This window comes from Gymnoscopelus microlampas (assembly GCF_963454915.1).
Source record: "Gymnoscopelus microlampas genome assembly, chromosome: 23".
Classification (NCBI taxonomy): Eukaryota; Metazoa; Chordata; class Actinopteri; order Myctophiformes; family Myctophidae; genus Gymnoscopelus; species Gymnoscopelus microlampas.
In genome coordinates this window covers 16528915-16555958 of record NC_139960.1, presented here as the reverse complement: position 1 = coordinate 16555958, position 27044 = coordinate 16528915, and the positions used below count along the sequence as shown (strand labels likewise).

Below are 27044 nucleotides of genomic sequence, written 5' to 3'. Positions count from 1 at the left end.
AAGAAAAAAAAAGATTTAACGACATTTGTGTATACAAGCAATAAAACACGGTGGAGGTTGTTCTTTATCATGGTTATTGGCATGGAGAGCATGGCTCTCCCGGCAGCGGTTACTGTAGGAGACACAAAGAGTCTCCTTTGTATCGCCTACCGTAACCACTACTACTATAGGTCCATTGGTCATTAAATTATTGGCTTAGGAATGTGACAAAAACTAAAAAAAAATCTGTGTACGGTATTTTACCTTACTGGAGTATTTCCAATTTTCAATAATTGTACTTCTACTCCACTAGGCCTACATCAGAGGTAAATATTGTACTTTTTACTCCACTACAATTATTTGAAAACTTAAGCTATTAGTTACTTTTTAGATTTAGATTATTATTACAAAACATGCATTAACCACTTCAGCCCTGTTTATACTTCGGCTATTTGAAAATAGATCTACGAGTTGTAGATCTGCTATTTTCAAAAGATTTTGATACATCTTATACAATTGAAAACTTGTGAAATGGGACCTTCTGCATATTGAGTACTTTCACTTTTGGTACTTTTAGTGTGCTTTGATGCCGATACTTTTCTCAAGTAAATTTGGAAGACCGGACTTTTACTTGTAACAGACTATTTCTACAATACGGTATTGATACTGTTACTTCCATCACTGGAAGAGGTAGAAAGGGAAAGCACAGGGATCCCAGTGATTCCCAGACTGGTTCTGGTTTCATATTGCACTATGACTGCGGGGATTTCTTTCATTCTTTTCTTCTTTTTAAGTCCACCTTGTAGCTGGAAGTGGATGCCAGCTTCTTAGTGTAATGTAATACCAGAACAGTGAGCTTTGCTTACAGAGTGAGACTTTAATGCTCTGTGGCAGAAACTCAACCCCACACACACTCTGCAACTTCCAGCTGAAGAGCATAAAGATCACACATGTGGCCAGCAGTGGTGGAAAGTAACTAATTACATTTACTCAAGTACTGTACTTAGGTACAAATTTGAGGTATTTTTTTTACTTTATTGGAGTATTTCCAGTTTTTAGTAGGCCTATACTTTTTACTTCTACTCCACCACAGCTCAAGAGACAAATATTCTACTTTTGCCTTTACTCCACTACAATGATTAGAAAACTTATATTATATAAAGTTATAGTTACTTTGTAGACCAGCAACCAGGTCTATGAAAACAAGCCCAAAAGAAGCAACTAGGCCACATAAGCACTTGAAACCTATATACATCGGCTATTTGAAAACAGGCGATCCACAAGCTCGCAACGCGATCTTGTAGATCTGCTATTTTCAAAAGAATGTTGGAAAGAAATTGAGAAATGTGGAATATTTTAACAACGCAAATCTGGTACACAGGTCCCCCTGTTGTTAACTAGTTGTACAAACTCTTGTTTTATTGTTGTATTGTTTTATTGGATCTTGTTTAGTCGATACACTTATTTGTTTTAGCTCTTGCTCATTTGATTATGCTATTTTGTCTCATCTGTTTAAGAAAGTAGGTAGCTGATATATTGCACTTTTACCTTAGCGCTAGGTATACTCTTGGTTGCTTGTTTTTGCAGAAAATGCACTTAAGACTTCTGGTGATTAGTAGTTTCGTTCCCTACCTATGTTGAATGCACTTATTGTAAGTCGCTTTGGATAAAAGCGTCTGCTAAATGACTGTAATGTAATGTAATGTCCCTGGCAAAAAAAAAAATCAGTCCGCAGACAATTACATATTCATTTTGGGGTCCTTGACACGAACATTTTTGAGAACCACTGGTTTAAACAGCATTAGACAGCACGCCCGAATAAGCAACTACACTTTAGAGACAAGCCCATGAAGCCGCAACCCGCAACTACAAATATTTACTTAATATTTATTTAATAAGCAACTTTACAGAAAAAACAAGCCCAAAGTCGCTTATAATAAGCAGACATGGCAACACTGAGTGTCATCCTTTTGACATAAGCATGTTTGGACTCTGCCAAACACGCGTGACCCTTGGGGATGTGAATCTTGGCAACGCTGTGCATGTGGAAGCGCCAATCGGCCGTGGTAAAGTAACCAGCGTTACGGGACGATGGACAGTGGGACTGAGGTTTGGCTGTGGTGTCCGTGGCAGACGGGGGACGGGGGGTGCAGACGGGGGCGGGGCGGATGTGGCTCACGGAGAAGAAGGCCAGCCAAGGGTTAGAGGCGGCTTTACCCATCCTATCATGCACCAGTGGTGGAAAAAGTACTTTTTACTAAAGTAGTAAAAGTATCAATACTGCAATGTAGAAATACTCTGTTACAAGTAAAAGTTAAATATTTACTTGAGTAAAAGTACAAAAGTATTGGTATCAAAAAGTACTCATTATGCAGAAGGTCCCATTTCAAGTTTTAAAATGTGTAAAATGTATAAAAATCCTTTGAAAATAGCCAATTTTCAAATTGCCAAAGTATGTTTACTGTTTATAAGTGGTTTTGTAATAATCAAAATCTACAAAGTACTAACTAGTAACTAACGTTATCAAATAATTGTAGTGGAGTAAAAGTACAATATTTGTCTCTGAGATGTAGAGTAGAAGTAGTACTTAGTTACTTTCCACCACTGTCATGCACCACTGGGATTCAATGGGATGAGAAGCGACCATCTCATCTTCATCCTCCCATGTGTGTATCGGGCCTCTGAGACAAGGGTGCTATGAACTTTTACTGAGCATTATATTCTCCATGTAACCTGCTAGCTTCCTTGTGGTCAGGATGTGGGGCGGAAAGTTTGAGGACCTGAAACTAGCAGTAGTGGGAAATAACTAAATACATGTACTTAAGTACCGTACTTAAGTACAATTTTGAGGTACTTTTACTTTACTGGAGAATAAATATATTGTATTTTTACTCCACTATAATTATTTGAACACTTTAGTCACTAGTTACTTAGCAGATATAAATTATTATTTTATAAAACATACATTTACCACTTTAGCCCTATTTTATACATAGGCTATTTGAAAATAGCCGATCTACGAGTTCACAACGTGTCCTGATGCGTTGTGAGCTTGTAGATCTGCTATTTTCAAACATTATAGTACTTTTACTTTTGGTACTTTAAGTATATTTTGATGCCAATACTTTTGTACTTTTACTCAAGTAACATTTTGAACACAGGCCTTTTACTTGTCAGAGTATTTTTTTATTGTGGTATTGCTGCTTTTACTTAAGTAAAATATCTGAGTACTTCTTCCACCGCTGGAAACTAGAATCAAGTAATTCACCAAAGGAGTTAGGAGACAGCTGTGGTGAGGGAGTCTGGATGGAGATGTATTGGATGTTTCATGTCAAAGAATTGTTGACCGTCCTTGTGGAACACACAGTATGGAGTGGTCTCCACTGTAGAGTCTGACCGAAGGCAGATGTTTGGGTCTGATGACGATCCCAGTCTTGGAGAATCATAGGCCACAGATTACTGATGTTTTGACCCATATTTTGTCATTTGCAAATTAATTTCAAAAACATTTATTTGAGTAAAGATCTATTTTGTCCATCTACATTCTAAGAAAATAAATAAATAGAAGAAAATCACAAATAACTATTTGATAGTATACAAAATAAAATGTATATTAAACATGTAACTTGAATTAATAAATAAACAAGACAACATCTAAATAGCTATAAAATACAGATGAACTGAGCTTTATTTTAACCATTTTAACACACATCTATTTATAGGCCGCTATACGTCATGCGTCTCACTAGCCAATCAGAGCACACTCTTTCAACGTATTGTCACGTGTCACGTGAGGCTTGACCAATGTTAGCTTGGCCGAGGGGGGGGGGGGCGGAAAGTGAAAAAATAGTCTCCTGGCGGAGACAAAAAAGTACATGCGCAGAGTCTGAAGTCGATTGGTCGGACGGTTTTCGAGGACAAATGCACAAGTATGCAGCAATTTGTGTAATTTATAAGGATGAAGATTTACTCTTTTCACTTCTGAAACGTTTTAAAACTCAATCTAACTTTGGATCCATGCACAATTAATGGACATGCACACACTTGAATACAAACAAGGGGAGTTCATTTAACTCAGAGAGTGTATAAAATTGCCGCTTACAGGTCTGTTTAAAGGTCAGTTTTTACAGTCGCCTAATTAAATTGACACAGGATTTTGCTGTTTGCAAGATCTCAAACTAAGCCTTCAACAGAGTTTCAAGTAACACAACAGTTATTGTCCTGTATTCCCTAAAACATTAAGCCTAAATCAAATGATGAATTACATTATACTCTATACTGACACTCGTGTGCGGCTTGAAAGCCATTTAGGTCCCAGAACATCTGTAGTTTGTTGACATTTCCTTTAAATCGACCACAAAGTATTATAAGAGTTAAATCTGCTAGTAATCAAAATGAGACAAGTCTGTTCCCTCCTCCTCCTCCTATTGTTTGACGGATGGGTCTTGCTCTCCCCCAGTCCCACAGCTTGGGACTACAAATGCAAAAGGCATCAATAGTAATATTATTTTCATGGGCAGTGAATAAAAACACATGTTAATGCTTAATACTTCAATACTAGAGCATTCATGGCAACTCTTTATCAAGGTCTTTTAACATGGTCTTTTAAGATGACTGTATCCATGGCAACAGATCACTGTGAATAAAAAAACGTTCTTTCACCACCAAACCACACGTTTCTTCAGCCTCGCCTGTTTCTCCTCTAAAACATATAATCCCTGATGTACCCAAAATGTGGCTGAAATTCCCCCTCGCCTCAAAAACCGACTCATATTTCCTTTCATAAACACTTCTTTGAGCGCTTCTCTCACCAGATTGTTCATTTTAATTCTCTTTTTGCTTGTCTTTATGCTGATTTATTTCTCAGACTTTGTGAAAATTCTTCAGAGCAGACACCACCCCACTTGGTTGGCTCAGCCAGCCTCCTTATTTATGGCATGAAACTATAATACGTTGTCCTTGGATCAGATTTGTCTGCCCACTTCCCCCAATAATATTGATCTTTTGCAGGCATATAACTATAAAAGAGTATAAACAAAACTAGGGTGCAGTGTGGTGGAAGTACTTTTACTACATCTCAGAGGCAAATATTGTACTTTTACTCGACTACAATTATTTGAAAACTTTAGTTATAAGTTACTTTTCAGATTTTGATTATTATTACAAAATATACATGAACCACTTCAGCCCTATTTAAACTTTGGCTATTTGAAAATAGCCGACATACAAGCTACAATGCCTCGCGATGCAATGCATTGTGAGCTTGTAGATCTGCTATTTTCAAAAGATTGTTTATACATTTTAGGCATAATAACTTGTGACACGGGACATTCTGCATAATGAGTACCCAGTACATTTACTTTTGGTGCTTTAAGTATATTTTGATGCCAATATATTTGTACTCTTTACCGGACTTTTACTTGTAACACGAGTGTTTCTACAATGCAGTATTGATACTTTTACTAAAGTACAAATTGTGAGTACTTCTTTTCCACCACAGGTGCTTATTATGATAATTGCTGGTTGTGAGGGAACATAGGGCAGAGGGGATATTTGCGGTATGTATCAGCTAATGTTAATTGTTAAACCATCAAATGTTAAGTCACTCGTAGGGATTTCAACTCTCTCATTGGCCAAAGCTGCCTAACAATTTGTGTAAAACAAAAAGTGGACTTTGGGGAATATAAAACACATCTGTATTATTATTTTAATCCATAAAGCCATACTTTATGCTATGATACATTTAAGTATAGGACTAAGGATTACTGTGAGGGGAATTTAAGTGCAGGATTTCCTTTAAGATTTAAGATGTTCACACATTTTCATATTTTACTTGGTACTAACATACAGTACTGTAAATCCACTGTTATCAAATACAACAACACTCCCTAATAACAAAGCTTTATTCACTAAAGTTAAGTGTGACAGATAAACATGCCGGACAGTTTGGCACTTATAAGAGTCTAATAACTGCCTTTACTCCGTCTAATAATTAGACGGAGTAAAGGCAGGAAGTAAGAAAACTGTGGGCTTCTGGCAGCTTCGTTCATTTGGTTCATCCATGACAATGCTTTATGTTAAAGCATCACTATGTTTTTAACAATGCATATTATGTCCCACTAAATTATAGAGTTACATGTTTAAGCAATAACAAACATCCTTCCATAGATGTATAGACTCAGGGGGGTCCATGCAAGGGGCGTGACTGTATTACTGATAGGGGAGACAATGAGTTTCATGATCCTGGTATTTGCCAAGGCACCAAGGCAGAACCATAGACATATAAAAGTAGACGTCCCCTCCGCCTCTGGGGCGTCTGTATCGCGGCCACCATATTAGAGGGGGCACGCTTCCTGACTACTGGCCAATCACAGCATGTATTTTCCGAGACTTCACAGAATCTAGTTGCATAAAAACACACAGGATTTTTTTATACAACTATATTCTGACAAGTCCCTGAAAAGACACGCTGTGATTGGCCAGGGGTCAGGAAGCGTGCCCCCTCTAATATGGCGGCCGCGATACAGGTCGCTCCAATGAACTGCAGCGGCCAATGAGGTATCTAGGTTTCTATATCTATGGGCAGAACTGCTAGTCAAAGCGAAGGCCAATCACAGCGTGTCCTCGCCGGACACGCTTGCAGAGACTCTTGGGTAATGAAGTCAAAGATGTTGGCTGCCATTTTATTTGTGTCCTAAGTGGCCACTGATACCCCTGCTTTAATTTGGAGCACTAGTGCATAATCTGTTATAATAATTAATGATGTATTTATTTATTTCTATTTTTCCCCCATACATTTATGGGTGTGCAAGAGAAGGTTAACCGGTGTGTGGTCCATTATCACGCAATAAGGAGATTATTTAACACTTTAGCGTCAAAGAAACGATTGTCTGACCTCAGAGGAGGCTCCCTGAAAGACGATTCCCATATTGATACGTTTATCTGTCGACCTCAGAAACCCGAATAGAGAAGGAACAGATGTTGAAACCCAGTGACTCTGCGATGCTGTTGCCTCCATCGTGGCACCGCTGTGACTCAACACTCACAGGAGTCACGTCTCTCTGCCACCTAATTTGTGGGCTACAGTTAATTGTATCATAAGGCCCTTGTTTTTGAACAACACATGAGGGCAATAACCAGTGGTGTAAGAAGTAGGCTACTCACATTTTTTACTTAAGTAAAAGTATCAATACCACAATGTAAACATACTCTGTTACAAGTAAAAGTATTGCATTTTGGAAATACCCCAACAAAGTAAAAAAAAATACTTCAAAAGTGTAAGTACAGTACTTGAGTAAATGCACTTAGTTACTTTCCACCACTGCACATGAGGCAATAACACTCTAAAAGGGCGTTTTTTAACAGGGAAGAGATGCAAGCATGGAGAATGGATCAGAACTTCAAAGTGCATACCGTATGCAGGAAATGCGGCCGTCATTTATGTCATCAACAAACCACATCAACATCATCTAAGCCACCAAACCCACCCACCCACCAAACCGGAGATTAAATTGTTTTTTTCTCCAATGAAACAAAAGAAGAAAGATGTTTTCATTGCAATCCCCTAAGGATCCATAATGTATTTTCTCTGGGCTGCACAGTGAGGAGGACACAGCACATTTGAGGTCAAAAGATGTAGGCAATTTTATAGGCATTTTACAGCATTTAAAATGTTATTGCCTCGTATGTTGTGAAAAAAAGTCACTCTGGACAAGGGCCTGTGCGTCTGCTAAGTGACTCAATTGCAAGACAATTAGGGACACACAGCTCTGAACGTTCTGAAAGCAACTTATAGTATGTAGGGCATTAAGAATAATCGAATATTCGACTATCAAACCACTATTCGACGACTGTACATCAAAGTCGATTATTTAAAAAAAAAAATCTGTGGCTTTTCTACAGCAGACATGCAGCTGTGAGCTCTGGTGTTTGTAGTTTTCCTAATCCATTCATGGTTGATTGTTGTCAAATCATTTCATACTGTATGTGAGGTTTAGGGCTGTCCCCTAAAAGTCGACGTTTCGGGCGAGGAGCCTGACGTCGACTTTTTATTTTTTTTATTCTAATAATCAAATCGATTAATCGAATATTCGAATACTTATAGGTTGAATAAGTCGAATGCTAAAAATCAGTATTCGTGAATGCCCTAGTATGTGTTCCATTTCAGAGTGATTTCTTATGATGCCTCTTTCATCTCTCTTAACTCTCGCTGTGGTTTTGGTGTCTCCTCCTGAATGACTTACTATGGTTGGGGTCATCTATCACTGGATCAATGTGTCACAACGGCCTGTTATCCCATTAAGACCTGAGGCCGATTCTACAAAATGTCTTCTAAATCCTAACAGTTTTCTAATAAGCGTTTGCTGCAATAATGTCAGTGGTGCTCAAACTTTTTCATGTCAAGGACCCCCAAATAGCAAGATTTGCACATTTTTTTTTGATTTTCCAAAAATGTCAGATCTACAAGCTCATAGCGCGGCAAGAAGATACGCGCTATGAGCTTGTATATCTGCTATTTTTGAATAGCCAAAGTATAAAATATGGCTAAAATCTAAAATCACACAGCTGCTTTCCCGGTTTTAACAGGTTAAAAGCCAGTGCCATTGAAATATCACAATCCTTCAGAACCTCATTTGTTAACCTGTCACAACACTTGATGATGAGGATTCAAGGGAGAGTTTAGAGTTCACTGCAAATCTATTTTCAAATCAATTATCCCTTGAGCTATATCCCTCTCAGAAAGATATCGCATTCTATCACAAACAAAGGGATAAATAATATTGTTGCACACACGCAGGGCAAATAAGAAAATCATTATTTGCCATGAATGAAGGCATGAGTTGAAACGTTGGCAGTGGCCCAAATACTGTAAATATATTTCTGCATCGAGGCTGGAGTGTGTAACTATTTTATTTTTCCTTTGGTTTATGTGCCAATACAGTGGTGGTCAGTACCACACCAACATGGCCAGTGGTGTAAAGTAACTAAGTACTCAAGTACTGTACTTAAGTACAATTTTGAGGTACTTTTACTTTACTGGAGAATTTCCAGTTCAATCAGAAACACTCTCGTCTTAGTAGATAAAGAACCATTTATTGCCACAAATGGAATACAGTTAAGCTTGGCGTTAAAGCTCCGCTCTTGGGAGAATATTCACTGAATTTTGCGAAGCAGCCTGCTAAGCATATATTCAGAGAATGCTTAAGCAAATCCCCCATAGGGATACAATGTCAACAATAGCAGTACATTGACATATTAGTTAGAATTAGCAGATATACATGATACACAAGTATTTGAGCCTAAGCCAGACTCTAATCAAAAAGTGGAGGCTGGGGTGGAGGAGGAGCTAGCAAAATGCATTGGTTCAGCAACCAAGAAAGACCTAGAGAATAGAAGCCGTATTTAAAGGATCCTCTTTGCTCATGCGTGAGCTGTGATTGGATAATGAGTGTGTGACGTAATGACCACTGAGCTGTGAATGCGAAATAGAATGCTGATGTTCACATCAGCTGACTGACCGCTGGTTACAGCTTTGGCGTGCACGACTTCCGTGTCCTGCATGAACTAATGCTATGCTTCATTTGTCAGTGCTTTTACTTCTAGTTACTAGTTACTTTGCAGATATAAATGATTACATTATAAAACATACACAAACCACTTTAGCCTTATTTTATACCTAGGCTATTTGAAAATAGACGATCTGCAAGCTCACAACGCGTCGCATCACTTTTACTTAAGTAAAACATTTGAGTACTTTTTCCATCACTGCCCATGGCTGTACATGGCCAGAAATGTTGTCAACAGCTCATCTAGACATAACAACGGCCTCTATCAGAGATAATCTTACAAAGACGTGACAGACGATGATTTGAGAGGAATGACTCTAAAGGCATCAGTTAACAAACTAATAAAGCAGGATTTCCCCTCTTTGAAAAATGTCTGGCTCATAGTCCTCTCTCACTACCAGTAAAAATTCAGTCGTTTCACACACACAGTCTTTTTATTGGTATTACCATTGGCTGACGGAGCGCTTGGCCAGCGTCTGAGTCTTACCCAGGAAAAACACTTGACATGATTGAGAAAGCAGAGATTTTTGCCAGGACATCCCCCAGAACTTTGAGCCTCCAGACGGAGGCATTGTCTGCTTCAAAGGCTCAAAGGGTCCAGGGTGATAAAGGCCTGTACTTAATAAATAATGAAGCATACTGTATAGTGTCAGGTCAGGCCAGACACAGGGAAGGCCATCTTAGCCTGAAAAAGACATTAGAAGAAAAAGCAGAATAAACCAATAAAAGCAACAAAGACAGCCCTTTTAAGCTGTGTCAAAATCTACACATTAGCATGAAGCTACTCAGTGGTGGAAAGTAAATTTACGTACCTAACTACAATTTTGTACTTTAGTTAAGTATTTCCAATTTCCAATACTTTTACTTTTACTCCACTACATCTCGGATCCAAATATTGTACTTTTACTCCACTACATGTATTTGAAAACTTTAGTTACTTTTCAGATTTTGATTATTATTACAAAACTACATTAACCACTTCAACCCTATATACATTTCGGCCATTTGAAAATAGGCGATCTACAAGCTCAACATTCTGAGCTTGTAGATCGCCTATTTTCAAAAGATGTTTATATATTTGAACACTTGAAATGGGAGATTCTGCAAAATTAGTATTTTTACGTTTGGTACTTAAAGTACATTTGATGCCAATACTTGATACTTTTACTTAAGTAAAATATGTGAGTAATTGTTCCACCACTGCCCTTTCTGAAGCCCCTTGTTGCAACCACCTCCAACTAGAACGTCCCTACAAACCCCCCCAAGGGGAGAGACGGGGAGCACGCCACTCTTGACCCCCGGAAAGAGACTTGTTTGATGAACGACCGGCGAGGTCAAACCTCTGATTGGTATTCCTCCGCCTCCACCTGGGAGTGCCGGACCCCCAAAAAAGCCAGAGTCAGTCATTCGAGTCCCCAGAGTGTAAATTATCACCGTGACTTTGATAGATCCCTTGGGTGGGTGGATGCTGACCCTTCGCTGTGTAGCGATCGAGTGCTTAGCAGTGGTGTAAAGTAACTAAGTACATGTACTCAAGTACTGTACTTAAGTACAATTTTGAGGTATACTCTTACCCCACTACATCTCAGAAGAAAATGTTGTACAATTATATGAAAACTAGTCACTAGTTTACTTTGTAGATTGTGATTATTATTACAAAATTAACTAACCACTTCAGCCCTATACATAATATTAAGGCCATTTGAAAATAGCAAATCTACAAGCTCACAATGTGTCGCGATGCGATTCATTGTGAGCTTGTAGATCTGCTATTTTCTAAATGTTGTAGTATACATTTTGAACTTGTAAAATGGGACACTCTGCATAATATGCTGTCCAATGCATTTTGAATACGGGACTTTTACTTGTAACAGAGTACATCTACATTGCAGTATTGATACTTTTACCTAAGTAAAACATGTGAGTACTGTACTACTTCCATCACTGGTGCTTATAGGCTGGGTTTGGAACTGGCCGGGACAGAGGCCACTGGCAATCCATCACCGGAGAGGAGGACCTGCGTGACAACTTCACTGTGTCATGGTCAAGGATGTGCAGACAAGGCTGATGGATGGAGAGCTGCTGCTGTGACCATTACAGGAGAAGCAGACACTGTCTAATGTTCTGCAGGACCAACGGCTTTTTGAAATACCTGCACTCAGTCTCTCTTTTCCACTTCCTTCTTTGTCCGCTGTCTGCTCCATGTCTCCCACATACTACACTCCCACATACTACACTCACAGACGCACATGCACATATGCACTCACGCACACACACACACGCACACGCACGCATGCATGCACGTGCACGCACACACACACACGCACCCCACGTCAGCGTTGACAAATGGATGAGGGAGGGGGTGTGTCTGTCTGTCTGTTTAAGTAGCTACCAGACAGACAGACAACAACCATTTCAAACCGAAGGGGAGGCAACCTGTTCGCTGTCAGCAGAACAATGCATCTGTTTTAATCCACACAGCAATGTAGTATTGCTGTAATAAAATGTATTATTAGCTCAGCATGATAAGTCATGGGATACAGAATTGTAATGAATTACCTCATAGGAGTAAATTCATATCAGTTTGGATAATTTTGACAATAGCAGCAGCAAGAGAATGAGTTCATGTACTGTAGGCTATGTCAGGGTGTATGATTTATTGTGTGATTGCTTATTTTACCTGTAGCCAACTTATTGTATAGTCAAGTGCTTTTAAAGAATGATTAGGTAATATCAATTTCAAGGCATTCTGACTGGACAACCAATGAACCAACACAGGCAGAAGGCAGCTTTTCTCCGCAATTAGGCTAGCTACTTCCTAATGGACCCTATAGAAAGCGTGGTATTGTTGATATGGGCCTTCGAGCGTTTTAAATTATTCTAATTTAAACCCATGCTCCTCCGTTTAATCAGATTGATTCCTCTGAGTGGACAGAGCAGGCATGCTGCTGAGCTTTCATACACAGAGAGCACCACGTGTAGCCTATATAGGCCATTGGTTAATTCTCAATCTGGGGTCCGGGGACCCCCAGGGGTCCTTGGGGGGTTACCAGGGGGTCCCCAGCTAAATGAGTTAATGAAGCGTCACAATCATTTCAACCCCTTTATCCATATATTATACTTTGGCTATTCAAAAATAGCAGATATACAAGCTCATAGTGCCGCGCTATGAGCTAGATCTGCTATTTATTCATTTTTAATTGTGAGAATGTGTGCAAATCTTTGCTTCTGGGGGTCCCTGAAACAAATTATTTTGAGATGGGGGTCCAAGGCCAAATACATATCATTTTGGGGGTCCTTGACATGAAAGAGTTTGAGAAGCACTGGACTAAAGTTAAGTTAATATATTGTGTAACTTATGCGTCATGCAAAAATGTAGGCTTCTGTCTTGAAATACACTATAGGTGAATTAAATTCTGCACATTCCATTCACACCACCTCCACCTGATGCTTTAAGAAGAAAATGCCATCACTACAGTGTTGCGTGTGCATGCGGGGAGCAGGTATTGGTGATGATAGTTCATGGTTTTCAATGTCCAGTCCGGGTTCCACAAGGGGATCCAAATGGACCCTTATACGGGTACGGGTAAAAGTCTGGAATTCAAAAGTAAAGTATTGCTATCAAAATGTTTTTAAAGTAGGCCTACCAAAAGTAAAAGTACTAAAATGTTTGAAAATAGATCTACAAGCTCACAATCTGCTATTTTCAAATAGCCTAAAATAGGGCTAAAGTGGTTAATGTACATGTTTTTATAATGTAATCATTTATATCTGCTAAGTAACTAGTAACTAAAGTTTCCAAATAATTGTAGTGGAGTAAAAGTAGCCTACAGTGTCAGCCTCTGAGATGTAGTGGAGTAGAAGTAAAAGTATAGACAATTGGAAATACTCCTTAGGTACTTTACACCACTGGTTGATGATGGTGCTGATGATGTTGCCATGGGTTACGGTCAGCACCAGGACCGTTTTCATAGGTTACGGTCAGCACCAGGACCGTTGCAATAGGTTATGGTCAGCACCAGGACCGTTGCCATAGGTACGGTCAGCACCAGGACCGTTGCCATAGGTTACGGTCAGCACCAGGACCGTTGCCATAGGTTACGGTCAGTAGGACCTCCTACCTGTCATCGTAGCAGAAATCTGCGTCCAGAGTGTTGAGATAGAGAAGAACAGCCGCGGTGGTACAAAGCAGCTCCGTAAGAATTTCTCTGTTGTTAAATGAATATAATGTCACTTAAATTACAATCAAGATCATTAAGTCCCTTCTCCCTCCAGTTGTTGTTGTTGTTGTTCTGCTTCTTCTCAAACCGCAACAATAAGGACATTTTATGTCAGCAATTAAAGTGCGTCAAAGTTGTCACATTAATGTTCATTCTAACCCATGTTGATCAGAGTCTCTCCAGTCCTCCGTGTCTAGGGTCTAGTGGCGAGACTGATGCTGCTCACATGGCACCCGTTGTCTTCTGTGTGTGTGTGTGTGTGTGTGTGTGTGTGTGTGTGTGTGTGTGTGTGTGTGTGTGTGTGTGTGTGTGTGTGTGTGTGTGTGTGTGTGTGTGTGTGTGTGTGTGTGTGTGTGTGTGTGTGCCTGTTTTGCAGCAGCACTGTTTAGCGAGAGCAGAGAAAGGAGCAAATCCGCGCGTGTTTTGAGATTTTGCGCATGCGCACCCCGCCCCCCTTCCTCCAACCCACCTCATCTGATGAGCTGAGTCTGAACAGTGGTTCTCAAACTTTTTCATGTCGCACCCCATCTCAAAATATTTTGTTCCAGAGACCCCCCAGAAGCAAACATTGAGCTGCAAATGCTCGCTTTAAAATATATATATATATTAAAAGTTTGCAAAAAGTTTGAAGATGATTTTTCAAAAATAGCAGATCTACAAGCTCTTAGCGCGGCACTCGGTGCCGTGCGATGGGCTTGTGGATCTGCTATTTTTCAATATCCAAAGTATAAAAGGTTAAAGTGGTTAAAAATATTTTATTATTTTATTATTTTATTTTGTGGGGGACCCCCTGGAACCCCCCGAGGACCCCACTTTGAGAACTAATGGGCTACTACAATTCACTGGTTCCCAAACTGGGGGTCAGGACCCCCAGAGGAATCCGCAAAACATTTATTTTGGAGGGGGTCCCATATGATTAGCTTAATGTGGAACACTCAACAGTAAACAAAGCAACATACAGTAGGCTAAGTGAATTCAGGGTATCTGCACATTTATAAAGTAAAAATTGTTTGACTTTTAACTTGTTTTAAGTCCCTCAGGGCTCAATACTAGTATTGTTTCTGTTTTCTGTTATTGTGGGGGGAAGTTTTGCTGAAAATAGCCACAAGGTCACAATGCAATTGTCAATCGGCTATTTTCAGCAAAAGCTTTCCCCACAATGCTGATGGGATTTAAGTGGTTAAGACCTTTTTAATACCAAATTGGCCAAATTGTCAAATATTACATAAAGAAGCAAACATTGTGAAAACAGCCGATCTACAAGCTCACAACGCCTCACAGTGGGACTTAGTTTTGGGGCGCAGACCCATTTTTATGGTATATATATATTTTCTTTTCCTACAATTTATAAAACAACAATTATTCAATTATTTCAGAAGATTACAAAAAAATATAAGAACAAATCAAAAAAAATATTTTTTCAAAATATTTTTTTACAAAGAAACCCTAAATGTTTAAATAGACGGGAAATAGTCGATCTATAAGCTGCTCACAAGGCAACGTTTCGGGAAGACACCAGATTTATCTTTTGGGTTATGAGATGCTGTATTTTGGGTCTGAGACATCTGTGTAATTGTACAATGAGCTATAATGAATAGCTTGTTCTAAAGAAAACAAAAAACAAGATATACTTTAAACAAAGAACAGCCTGCATAAAATGGTAGCCGGACACACACACAAGGGAATAAAATGTAGGTCTACACCTATCTGTTTGGCTCAAATACAGTATGGTGCTGCACATTGTTTTTGTACCCATTTTGCTGATGAGAAATATTGGCTATACTGTAGCTTGCATTATGAGAGAGAGAGAGAGAGAGAGAGAGAGAGAGAGAGAGAGAGAGAGCAGATAATGTACAGTGAGAGAGGAGGTGATCAGTGTTGCCATATGTACTTATTCTAAGCGGCTTTGGGCTTGTTTTTCTGTAAAGTCATGTGTAAATATTGGTCGTTGCGCTTATTTTGGGCTTGTTTCCTAAATGTTGTTTTTAAACCCAGTGGTTCTCAAACATTATCATGTCAAGGACCCCCAAATTAATATCTAATTGTCCGCACATCCCCATCTGAACATATTTTATGCCAGGGACCCCCGTAACAGATTTGTGTTGTTAAAATGTTTTAAAAAATATATTTTTAAAATCACTTTTTTCAAAGTTTTTTTTTTTTTTAATAGAAGATCTGCAAGATCACAAAGCATCGCGATGCTATTTTGAAATATCCAATGCATATAGGTTTAAAGTGCTCATATGGCTCAGTCGCTTCTTTTGGGCTTGTTTTCATAGACCTGGTTGCTTACTGTGGTAAATTGACCATAAAGGAACGGCGGAAATACGAGTCCATATCCGGGAGGCGGGGAATAAGTTCAGCGTTCAGAGACCAGAGCTTTTCTTTCTCAAGCAATTCCATTTTATTGTCAAGAGTTCTCGGCAAATCCATACATACAAGTCAATCGTCGTACAGCTCCCTTTGTTCATAGAAATCGGCTTCATTGAACGTGACGTCTGTGTGTACCCAAAACACAGAGTCCTGCTCACTCGTAATGCAGGCCATTATATAGCAAGACAGTTAACACAAATAGCCTGCAGTCTGTGACTGTCAATCACATGCGTGGGCCCGCCCCTGCTTGGTCAATACAATGCATTTAGGATCTGCCTTGATTTGTGCACATAAAAGTATTCTCTTAAACCTTATCTATAGAACGGTACTTTTCCATACTCTCACGTTATAACATTATTATTCAACATTTTATTAGCTTTGAAATAAGTCTAAACAGTAACATGTCTGACGTTGTATAAGTCATTTAGATGATTAAAATGACTTAAAAGAAACGCATTCTTCTGCAGCTGTTGGGAACGTATGATCACAGAGTGATCATATTGGTTTTTCCCTCGGATCTATTTTACTAAAACTAAAGTCCTATATATCTGTGAATTTAGAACAAACTAGTACACATTTGTATAAGTAAATCCTACTTGATTCTTGTCAATCTGATTTAGGAGGGACAACTGGCAGGCTCTCCTGCATATAATTAGAATGCTTACACTGTGGGAACAAAAGAATGGCTCGGGCGTGGTGTCATCAAATCACACTTTGAGACAATAGGACAGGATGGGTGAAGGTAATTAACTCAACTGCAGCTGTTTGCCACAGACTGACCCAAACTTGGCTAGTTTTGGTCTCTGCCTGTTATGAGACATTTTGATGGTTTCTGGGTTATAATATATTGATAATATTTTCATATTCCACTGTATTAGCCTTGAAATACACCACATAATCCCCTCTTGGAGATATATTAATAAATCTCCACAAAAGGATTATTTCAAGGACTAATGTCACTTGTGTAGGTGTCAACTAGAATCTGTTTTAGCCAAAATGGCAAATCATTCTATTAAAATGGTCAATACGTTTCCCTCTAGACTATTGAATTTTGGAGTGAATCATCAACAAATCATTATACATCAAACAAACACTGTACTGTACTCCCAGGCTGGACTTCCTTTCACAACCTAAGGAAAACTCAAGTTAATAAAAACATCAATATTACAAGTTGTTGGTTACATTGTGTAGACAACGCGCAAACACAGACACAGTTCTGTTTCCTTTTTTTTTTCCCTTTCTTTTTTTTTTCTTTCATACTAACAAACAAACGCAATTCTTTCTTCTTGTTTGTCCATTTTGCACCATTCAATATGTGTACATGATTGAAATTCTGTCCATGGCGAATGAACAACTGCAGTTTTGCCCACGCGCCATAGCCAGAACCCGCCCATGCGCCACACACAAAACACTGCTTCTTCCTTTCAGGCACTTAGAATGTATATTCTCCGAGGTATTGTTCGTTCACATCTGGGGGCTTAGAATGTGATTACCTCAATGATATGTTTCAAGGGATGTGGCCAAAGTGTTTCTGAACTTCAGCTTTCAACATTTATCAAGTGATGCTTTTTCTGTCCGAATGTTGTGGATCACACAGGAATTATCATCCTGAGGCTTGCTACTTCTGAACAGAATCACAGCCATTTCAGTACTTGACTGACATTGTCAATCAGGATTCGCTTCTCCATACCTGATCCGTAGGGGGGGGGTGCCCCCTCTTCTTCATATGAGCAAAAGAAAGTATCGTGCCTTTCAATTTTGCATGTAACTTGATGTGTCTCAGGTAACTCCGGTACCTGGGACTTTCAAACGCTCGCTTACTTGTCAAAAACCATGTAGATCTGAGACCTCTCGCCCTCCCGTCGCCAGAAGTGTTATACCCTGGCCCTGGCAAAGATGTTTTGTAGAGCCGGTACTGTTGAGTTGACCGGTAGCTGCTGGTCCCCACTCCCTGCTGGTGTAGTGGTGCGGAGATGAAACTGCTGTCAGAAACTGCTCCGGCGTGGCGGGTTGAATCTCATGCAGGCTGTATCCTCAAACCTCCCCTCTCGACCATGGTCTGTGATGATCGCTGATAAGTGAAGGTGTGGAGATAGGTGTCACTGCGGTTCCCTGGGGGTAGACGTCCGAACGACCTCTGCTTGTCCCTGGGTCCGCTGCTTCCCTCTGGCTGCCGTCATCCTGGTCCAAATGGGATGACTTCTCCAACTCAGCACCTGCTTAATTTCTCCTAGTACAAAACAAAAGCCTACCTATACCTGTTCTACATAAGCTCAACAGATGTCCTTCTTGCTTAACACTCATACATACACAGGGTTAATCACTCATAAACACACAGTTTAACTCATGCTGTTAAGATTAGAGAACCTATCATTAAATGGTTGAATGCACTGATTCTTCCGACAGTACATTCTCCTGGACTCTGGTCCAGTTGTTCCTGCATAATTTGTACTAACTCCATCCAATATTAAAGTGATCTTTCCCACTTTATCGATATTTTGCTCTTCTAATTCTTTTTGTATTTCATCAATCAATCGTTCCATTTTGTTACTCACTTACCACAGCATTTCTCCTTTTTCCATATAACTCTTATATTTTCCTATATTGTCCTAGTACTAAATCTCCTATTTTAAATTCTTTACTGCATACTGCAATTACATCTTACTTTGCTCCGGATTTGTCTGACTATAATTTCCAACGTTTGTGATTTATTAAAGACACCTCTCTTAATTTACACTCGACTCTATTAGAGTGCTCTAATTAATTTCTTTTGTTTAAGCATGTTCCAATGTATTTTGCCATGATTTGATAATCATGAAAATATCCCTAAAGGACAACCACAGAACTATTTTCCTTAAATGAACATTTTCCAAAATAAACTGACAATATTTGCAATCTGCTTACTCTATAATTTTGTTAGTAGACTTTTGAAAGCATATTTGCTAAATCTAACATTAGTTTTAGGGGAAGAGTTTGTTATTACGTTTCAAAATAGGCATAGAAGCAAGTCTTTAGCTCTTTTTTTTTTTTTTAAACTCCCACACCAAACTATAATCTGTTGTATCATGTCCTTGTGTCAAGTTCAAAAGGTGGCTACTGTTTTTCCTTGTACGTGATACTCCTCTGGTATTTCCAGTATCTCCAATATTCACCAACACCTAATGTAATGTCTCTGTACATTTCGAATGTCTCTTTTTGTTTTCCTATCACTTCAAGTGTCCTTCAAATGTCTTTTTCTGCCATAGCTTTGAATCTTTGCAGTCAATAATATCTTCAGGCTTACCTCATGCCCACTAGACTCCTCCCCTCTCCGGTGACCCTTTTTCACTGGGTCACCGGTACCTTCGCGTCTCCGCTGTGCCCCCTCAAGGACAGCATGATATGGGACGTTGAGACGAAGGTTTTCTGAGAGGCCGCGGACGGGATTATGCAAGATGATGTAACTGTCAGACTGTAGTTCGACATCGTCCTTCGAGCTGCACCTGTGTGTTGGCAAAAACCTGTCGACCTGCTGGAACTTATGGGCCTCAATTGGAGATCAATGACCCCCCGGACCCCTCTCGAATTCAACGCAGGCACGTTAGAACGGGTGCCGATGCACTGGCAACAGGCTTGTCCACTGGCAAACACCTGTTTGCCCCTCTGCCATCAGTGGTGACTGCGGTCTCCTGTAGCAACTGGATCAAACTGTCTGGGACACATGGACTTCTCACAAAACATAGGGAATTCATAGATGAAGAGATTCCTCCACTGTTTTTTCACTGGACAACCATGCGGTCGTCAGTTTTAGTGTGGGATTTTTGTGTGAGCTTTTTTGATTACTTCATTCCCTCCTTTGAAAGACAAAACACCCTCTCCTTCTTTTCCCAATTCTTTTGGATAAAATATGCTTCCCTTAGGCCACATTAATTAGTATTTGTTCAAATCGTTTCAGTCACAAATATTGCCACTCCATCTTTTACTCCAGGCTTCTACAAAAATGTCAGAATTTCTCATTATTTTATAAAGTACGTTTTACACTGTACTTTTTCTCATAAAATAAAACACAAACTATGGATACCATTGCGTCAGTTACATCAGAGCGGTTTGTTCAGAAGAAAACTGATACTAGTGTAATATATTGTATCAGAAATGTGTCAGCTTACACAGCACACCATATTCTACAATCAGTATTACATATAAACTTTTAAGCATTGTCAATTTTAAAAAACTGGGTGCAAATTTAGTCAACACATGTACACTCTATGTACATGCTCAAATAATGTATAATCGTGATCTCTGTTAAAAGCTGTAGCAAATGTAAACAAAAGGTATTAAGCTCTATTTCCAAGGATAGGAGGTTTTAAAGCTCCACTTAAGTCCTTAGCCTAAAAACACACTCTATTTTAGAAACATATAATCTAATCAATGAATAGTTTAAATCGAGAATCAAAGCACTTAAGTCCTTCTCCTTCTTTCTAGAACTAAGACACTTGTCTGGGACTACACTAAGCCCCTCTGGTTACTTTCAATATACTCAAATATTCTAATTTTTGCAACAATTTGAAAGTCTGGTTGATACATTACTCCTTCCAGACCGAACCTGTCCTTGTTAAGCTGGCACAAGACCCTCAGGCCATACTGACAATCGTTTAGTCTCACTTGTGAAGGCTATCTATGAAATAAACAGATTAATTGTTAACACAACAAACAACAATGTTAGTCAAACATACTTAACATACTAACCTAAAGATACTAAGTTACCTCATTAAACTAAGAACTGTTAAAAGAAAGTCACTCTATCATCATGAACTGTCATTTAGTAATGGGACGAACTTCATATTTTGACCGCCAGGGGAGCCAGTCTGACAGTATCAAACTTCACTCCCATCGGCAACACGTCACCACGTACTGATCACGTGGTGTTCAGTGCGTCCAGTGGGGCAACCTTCTTATTTCTCTTCTAAAATACTTAAGCTAAAAACGTATTTCAACTTATTCTTAGCATCGGTGGTATATCACAAAAATCGGGTATAATTACACATCTGTAGCTTCAAATCATACACATTTGTGTCATTAAAATAGTAACATAGACCGATTAACTGTTCATAAATTGTCATTCAAATTCAGGTTTAATCTATTTAAAAATCACTACTTTGCTTTTAACATATCAATAGGTTACTAAAGGGTGTATTAACTCATCTCATCCACCAGTGGGCAATGTCCATCACTTGAAAGGGACAAAAATAGGCTCGAATGGTCGTAAGGCATCAAGCAATCACGGGTATTAAACAATTTTAATTTCTAGTAAGACTTAAACACTTTTAGCACCACTTTTTGTACACCATTCAGACATTATGGGAGAAATATCTTATTTGTGTACTTAAGCAGGCAATCATTCTCATCTATTCTAAAATAGTTAGTCGAAAATGCAATACATCTGTGAATTGAACCACACAGATGTAAAACACCTTAGCCCAGCCTAACAAAACAACCATGAATAAGCCTAAACATGTTATTACAGAGCACCATAGCCAACATGATCAAACCCTGGATGCCTCTGGAGGCACACAGCAGAGTCCTTTCCTCTGGAACCAGCCAGAATGAGGGACCTTGGGACCGCGTACCCCAAGGTTCTGCGTGTGCACTGAAAAGGACCCTAATTTAACATAAAGACAATGTTCTCCATATCACACATGTAAACGACCAATCCATTATAAATACGGGCGTGTAAAAAGCACACAAGCAGGCCAAATTCAAATTCTATGTAACCAAACATCAAACCCCCCTAGACACAATACCTTAACTACCCTAACTGGAGCATCAACAGTGATTCTAGCCAATTTAACCTATCCCTCACAATAAAAGCCCACTCCTCTTTCAAATACATAAAAACATTCATTCTATAAGCACTCATACCACACAATCCACCTGAAACAAACAACCAACCTCCCTCACCAACAGGACGCACACACACGCACACACACACACACACACACAAACCCACAAAATAAGCATGCCCCTCTGCAAAAAAAGCCCTTGAAAGCAGGACATTGAAAAATTCCTGCATTTTACAACCGAAAGCTTTTACAATAGTCAAAACTCATTGTGTTTGTTCAAAATAACAAGACAAAATAACAAAACCAAAGAAACAAACAAACATCCACACACGACAAGCAATAGCCATCAACTAGACAAAAGGGAGAAGGCTCTTCAACACGGCTCTTCTTACTGGATCTCAACAAAGGAACGGCCCATTCAACAAATATCCTAAAACCATGAAAATAAACATACTACTTGTGCTACTGCACAACCCAAACCACGTTTTAAATCTTCTCACAATGACCACTTAACGACTACAAATGAGCAAAACAACGGTAAAACATATCAACAAAATTAAAACACTGCTCTACACTTACCGTACCAAACAGACAATAACACTGTTCCAAAGAACTTTCAGAAACAACAGAAACCTGATCCATGGTCTCTTAAAAAGACAAGTTTTCCTATAAAATAGAAAGCAAGCAAGGAACACTTGAAAACAAAACAGCGCTTAAACACAGTCAAAAGGAGCCTTTCCCACACACAAGAGAACGTGTGCCTTTGTACAATTACAGGGTAAAACGGGAAATCGTTTTAAATGCAAAAATAAAAAATAAATAGGCTACTTTACTCCCTAAAAAGGATCTTATTCCATCCAGACAAAAGGAATCCCATTCAAGCAAAAAGCGTTTAAAGAAGAGAATATTACGAAATGCAATATATATAAGAAAAGTAGCCTTTAACGGTATAAAAGCCAAAACTCCACAACTGCGTCTCGCCGGATATCACGTAGCAACGCGGAAGTCAAGACGTGTAGAAAAAACTACATTTCCTGCCCAAAAAACTACAACATACGCGCGGACAATAAAACAAAGACGGGACTTTGCAAAAATGCCTTCCCTTCTAAAATAAACAGCTCGACACAATAGGCCACGATAAAATGCAATTAAAACAAAGTCCAAACAAACGTTCTCAAAGATTATATATATATACCACTCCCCTCTTAAAAACATTATGCCCATAATGTTTTAACAACCGAGACATCTAAGCCATAAACAAACTCATGAAAAAAAATAAAAACAAACACAAGCTAGGCTTACTGTGTGCACCAGCAGCCCACTTCGCAACAACACATACATTCAAACAATACAAGACTATCCAACGCAAATCCCCCCGTGCCCACAGGCACGCATATAAAGAGAGAAAATAAGATCACATGACACAGCTTGCAGACACACAACAAACACCATTATCCGAGACGCATTAAAAAGCAACACACACACAGTTGGTCACAGACAACAACAAAAACTACCGCTCCACCTGGAACAAGTAACAACACAGTCCAACACACAACAAACAAACAGCGGGATCCCAAGTGCCACCAGCCAGCGTCGGCCTGGTACCTTTACTCACCAAAATAGATATTCTTACCGAACCAGATTTCCACCTCTGGGAATATCCGGGGCGCTCGTGTACACCCGACTAGACAAGGCCAAAGTGCCAGTAACGAGAATCTATCTAAGACACATTTAACCAGTTTTATGGCGTGAACAAGACTCCAACATCCAGACGACTGAGCCGTATTCAGTCTCCCGAGCGAACGGGGATGAAAAACATCTTAAACACCCACAGAATGACTAAAAGGTCCCAATTAGATCATGGCCTGAGAAAGATTCTATAAAATCCTGTCGACCGGGCCGTATCCAGTCTCCCGAACGAACGCTAGTTCGCCCGGGGATGATAAAAATCTTAAACAGCCATAAGTAAACGTGACGATTAGTCCATGGCGTAACAATATTCTATAACATCCTGTCGACTGGCCCGCAACCAGTCTCCCGAACGAACGCTAGTTAGTCCGGGGATGATAAAAATCTTAAACAGCCATGAAATAATCAAAACGTTTACAACAAGTCAAATATGCATACACATTATCTGACTTGCAAGTTTAATCAATCCATGGTTACTACACCATAAAGAAATTAAACCTGAGACGATGGAACACACAATTCAACGCTTTTTGTGTTAAAGTGCGCGTCCCATCTATACGTGTTATAAAAAAACACTATGACCACTCAAAGCCTCAGCACGCAACCTTAACCACCCGGAGGCAACAGTCGTTTCCGCCGGAACCAAACGGGCAAAAGAGGAGGTTCTTTTTAACAAACGGCTATAAACACGGACAAACTGTATCATTAAAAGCACACATACCTTTCAACGAAAAATTTTGTACGATGTCCCTTGTTTTCGTAGCCGCAACGAGACTAGCTGGTTCGCCAATAAATGTGGTAAATTGACCATAAAGGAACGGCGGAAATACGAGTCCATATCCGGGAGGCGGGGAATAAGTTCAGCGTTCAGAGACCAGAGCTTTTCTTTCTCAAGCAATTCCATTTTATTGTCAAGAGTTCTCGGCAAATCCATACATACAAGTCAATCGTCGTACAGCTCCCTTTGTTCATAGAAATCGGCTTCATTGAACGTGACGTCTGTGTGTACCCAAAACACAGAGTCCTGCTCACTCGTAATGCAGGCCATTATATAGCAAGACAGTTAACACAAATAGCCTGCAGTCTGTGACTGTCAATCACATGCGTGGGCCCGCCCCTGCTTGGTCAATACAATGCATTTAGGATCTGCCTTGATTTGTGCACATAAAAGTATTCTCTTAAACCTTATCTATAGAACGGTACTTTTCCATACTCTCACGTTATAACATTATTATTCAACATTTTATTAGCTTTGAAATAAGTCTAAACAGTAACATGTCTGACGTTGTATAAGTCATTTAGATGATTAAAATGACTTAAAAGAAACGCATTCTTCTGCAGCTGTTGGGAACGTATGATCACAGAGTGATCATATTGGTTTTTCCCTCGGATCTATTTTACTAAAACTAAAGTCCTATATATCTGTGAATTTAGAACAAACTAGTACACATTTGTATAAGTAAATCCTACTTGATTCTTGTCAATCTGATTTAGGAGGGACAACTGGCAGGCTCTCCTGCATATAATTAGAATGCTTACACTGTGGGAACAAAAGAATGGCTCGGGCGTGGTGTCATCAAATCACACTTTGAGACAATAGGACAGGATGGGTGAAGGTAATTAACTCAACTGCAGCTGTTTGCCACAGACTGACCCAAACTTGGCTAGTTTTGGTCTCTGCCTGTTATGAGACATTTTGATGGTTTCTGGGTTATAATATATTGATAATATTTTCATATTCCACTGTATTAGCCTTGAAATACACCACATAACTTCTCTCGCATAACGTGGCAACACTGCAGGTGATTAATGAAGTGTTCTAACACCCTATGGTGATGAGGCGTATGGTTTGGAAACGTGCATCCTGGTCCCGCTGAGCTACCAGCTGGGTCCTAGAGCCTATTTGTCCATCAGTGGGATCGGTGCTCTGAGGACCATGGGAGAGAAAACCAGATGGTCTGGTGGACCAATGTGTGGAGATGAAGGGCATGGAGGGACGCAGAGGTGAGGTCTTACGGAGCCGGGTTAGATAGAACTAGAAGGGTGATTTGTAAGAACTGCCATCATCCCGTTGACCCTGATCCTGAACATGACTCCTCCTTGACCCCCCTCCAACGCCCCGACAGAACCTTAACTGGACAGACGGGGTTGTTTTTTTAGCCTCTCAGGCTAATGGTGAGGTGCTTCCTCTTTCCCAGCATTCCCCAGTGTCTAGAACTGATGAGGGTCCCTGATTGCAGTGGCGTGCACAGACATTTTGAGGTAAATTATACTTTTTTTTGTTTACTTGGTCTGCTCTTTTTTCCCTCTACACCTATACCTCTTTGCCAAAAATACAACGCCTCGCAGCGCGAGGCGTTGTGAGCTTGTAGATCTGCTATTTTTGGCTAAAGTTCTCCTCAGAAAAGGAATGCTAGGTTTCGAGTGGTAATGGTAAAAAGAAAAATCATATCACATAAAGATTTGGCGGACCCCTTTTAGTAACTCTGAGGCCCCCCTAGGGGTCCCGGACCCCTTGTTGAAGACCCCTGCATTTTTTCCACCCTTTTTTTCAAAAGGGCACTTCTGGTTAAGAGGGCAAAGGGCAGGTGCTCTAGCACCACCTAGAGTCTATCTGTGCACGTCCCTGCCTTGATTGGGTGGAAGGAACAGACGGTTCCCTTGACAACATGTGCCTGGAAACCTCAGAAACAAGTGTTTGTATTAGGGATGGGACAATATGAAAATTACAAATAATTGCGATTAACGATATTATCGCGATAATCCAAAATATGCGTAAAAATGTCAAAAAAATGCCACTGTTGTTAACCACTTGAACCCCCAGAATCTCTATCCTGGGGGAACGTTGGCCAAAAATAGCAGATCTACAAGCTCACAGCACGTTGCAACGCTTGTAGATCTTCTATTTTTGGCGAATCGATTTGTGTAGAGTGAAATAAGAGCGTGCCATATGCACTCTAGTCTATACAGGTCAGTTTTATCAAGTACAGGGTTTAAGTGGTACTCAATTTGCGGCTCAAAAAGAAGCTAATTAATCCTAGTGTGTGACGGAGGACAACTTCACGATAAATTAAAATCTCAGCAATACGATTATTGTGAGTGTTTTTTTATCACGATAAACAATAACGATTATCGTCCCATCCCTAGTTTATACTGTATGACTGTAGACACTCCCATTCCCTTGCACTAAAGAATTTCACTCACTCTTAATTTAACCCTAATTTAATCTCCAATTCTTTCGGGACAAGGGGAGTTCTGTTTGCCCAGAACAGTGCAAGTGATAAAGGGATTAAGCAGAGAAGAGAAGGGGAGGTGTGTGTGTGTGTGTGTGTGTGTGTGTGTGTGTGTGTGTGTGTGTGTGTGTGTGTGTGTGTGTGTGTGTGTGTGTGTGTGTGTGT

At 39.7% G+C, this 27044-nt stretch overlaps 1 protein-coding gene and 1 pseudogene across 2 annotated transcripts in view; one reads left to right on the top strand and one right to left on the bottom strand.

The window, feature by feature from the left end:
• LOC311039563 (protein O-mannosyl-transferase TMTC2-like) overlaps positions 1–14281 on the bottom strand; it is a 73582-nt pseudogene extending 59301 nt beyond the window's left edge. The window contains exons 1-2 of the transcript in view: positions 14235–14281; positions 13667–13753 (exon numbers count right to left, since the gene is read on the bottom strand). The product of the transcript in view is annotated as a protein O-mannosyl-transferase TMTC2-like (transcript). The remainder of the gene's footprint in view (positions 1–13666; positions 13754–14234) is intronic.
• Positions 1–27044, top strand: part of LOC311039460 (protein O-mannosyl-transferase TMTC2-like) — a 377431-nt gene that overhangs the window by 139068 nt on the left and 211319 nt on the right. The gene's annotated exons all lie outside the window — the stretch shown is intronic.